The sequence below is a fragment of the Eschrichtius robustus genome (assembly GCF_028021215.1).
Source record: "Eschrichtius robustus isolate mEscRob2 chromosome Y unlocalized genomic scaffold, mEscRob2.pri SUPER_Y_unloc_1, whole genome shotgun sequence".
Lineage (NCBI taxonomy): Eukaryota > Metazoa > Chordata > Mammalia > Artiodactyla > Eschrichtiidae > Eschrichtius > Eschrichtius robustus.
The window spans coordinates 1,006,603-1,008,978 of NW_027175152.1; the positions used below are offsets into that span (position 1 = coordinate 1,006,603).

The 2,376-nt window shown below is 54.0% G+C and overlaps 1 pseudogene; it reads left to right on the forward strand.

The window, feature by feature from the left end:
• Window positions 1–645: 645 nt before the first annotated feature.
• On the forward strand, window positions 646–2,101 carry LOC137757665 (protein WWC3-like; annotated as a pseudogene).
• The last annotated feature ends 275 nt before the right edge of the window (window positions 2,102–2,376 follow it).

Genomic DNA, 2,376 nt, shown 5'->3' on the forward strand with positions numbered 1-2,376 from the left:
AGGGCTCTAGTCTCGGCAGTAGGCTTACTACAGTAGGAGAAAAATATTCTAGAAAATTATGAAGTAGAAGAAGGCAGAAGGAAGAAGAAATATATACCTCCAACCCATGATCTAGGGACACAGTTGATATTTTGTTTTATTTGATTGCGATCTTTTATTCTCTAGATACTAGAATTGCATTTATTTTTTGCCTGGAAGAGGGCCTAGGATGAGGGAATCAGATTTATTCCAAGGAAATCCAGTAGATTTCTATGAGCTCTGCATTTGAACCCATCTGCTGGATTCCCATCCGTCTGTCTATTTACCTGCCTGTCCACCCACTCATCCTCCCATCCGTCCATCTTATCTCTCTATCCATCCATCCACACATCTGTTCCATCACACATCCAACTTCTAGTGTGGATCACTCGCACTGTTCAGGATTCTAGAGGTACAGTGCGAAATAAAACAAACAAACAAAAAAACAGTTATCTTGGAACTTGTGACGTAGGTGTGCTTTTAGAACTGATAGTCATTAATCTGTTTTGGTGGAATATAGAGTTGAATTTCTTGTTAGGAAAATATACTTGGCATCTTTGAAATCCACCAGTGGACTGTGTTTGTACCTACAGGATTCTACTTCCGGAAAAAAGAAACTGTCTCCTGATGCAGCTGGAAGAAGCCACCTGCCTAATGTCCTATCTCCAGTCCCGGTTACAAAGGTGGGTAACTTGATTATCATCTTATAACATAGTGGCCGTGAACTTCACGCTTTAGTAGCGCCCCTGGTTTTCTCTCCCAGAACTTAGTACCTGCAGTGGTTGTAAGCACAGGACAGGAAAGTGAAGACAGGATATTTTTAAGATGAGCTGCTTATATATGACCCAAGGAATATGAGGAGAACCAAGTGTGACTTCAGAGTAATGAATCTTAACTCAGATTTATCGAAGGATTTTGTAACTCACAGCATCAGGAGTGTATACGTCCATCTACATAGATGCACACATACACTTTTAATTATTATTTTTTAAGATATTCATTTTAATTAGGCCTGAATATCTTTAAAATCAGATTTGGATGCTCAGTAAGAGCTCCAGTTTTCAAGCACTTACCGTATCGTGAAGTGTAGTGTTAAGGGCTTTCTGTGTATTATTTTCTCAGTTCTCCTCCTCACAGTGCCTTGAGGCAGGAACCGCTATCATCCCAGCGCCGGGTGAGAAGGTGGGAGGCTGGGAAAGGGCAAAGCCCGTGACCAAATCAAATGCATTCAGCTAGTCTTGAGTTTGAGCTGGAACTTGAACTCGAGCAAGAGCCCTTGACGTTAACTACTGCTCTCTACTGACAATCAAAGAAACAAAGGAAATATTCACGAAGGGGCGGGGGTGGGGACGGGGGTGTCTTAAAACGCTCCGAGGTGTTGAAGAGGCGCCAGGTGAGCGGGCCCGAGGCAGAGTTTTGCTCCTCGTGGAGCAGACCGGAGGCTCGGCTCGCGGTGGGGACGAGCAGGCTCCAGCCGCGGGCTCCAGGCTGCTCTTCTCGTTTCAGCCTGTCCGCCAGCACCCTGACCGTCTCCTCGGGGAGCAGCCGCGGCTCCCTGGCCTCCAGCCGCGGCTCCCTGGCCTCCAGCCGGGGCTCCCTGAGCTCCGTCAGCTTCACCGACATCTACGGCCTCCCGCAGTACGAGAAGCCCGACGCAGAGGGCGGCCCGCTCCTGCGCTTCGACCTCGTCCCCTTCGACTCCCTGGGCCGGGACGCCCCCTTGGCGGAGGCCCCGGGCCCCGCGCGCCTCCACAAACAGAGGCGCTCCCTGGACACTCCGCAGTCCCTGGCGTCCCTGTCCTCGCGCTCCTCCCTGTCCTCGCTGTCCCCGCGCAGCTCGCCCTTGGACACGCCCTTCCTCCCAGCCTCGTGAGACTCGCCCCTGGCCCAGCTCGGGGACGCCTTCGAGGTGGCGGGCCTGGGCGCCCTGGACAGGCTGCGCGCTCAGGCCTCCGCCTTGGGGGACGAAGACCCGCCGGGCGCGGCGTCCCTGCCGCCGCACGGGTGCCCCGGGGACGGGGAAGGACCTCGCGAGCGAGGACCCCAAGCGGCTGCCGCTCCCACGGCTGCACGTACGTACTGATGGGTCCGGTGGGTGCCCCGGGGCCGGGGAGGAAAGGTCTCGAGTTCAGGGAGGAAGCCGCGTGCATCCGCACGGAAGCCGGCTGGCTCTGCTGTGGCCTAGTGAGCCCTCAGCTTAGGACCCCCCCATACCCATTAACAGTCCGCCCGGTCCTCCCAGCCCCTGGCGACTGCCCGTCTGCGTGCCATCTCCAGGGATTTGCCTGTGCTGGGCCTTTCTTGTAAATGGAATCATGCGATGCCCCTTTACCTCTTCCCCGGAGCAGCCCGTGGGTG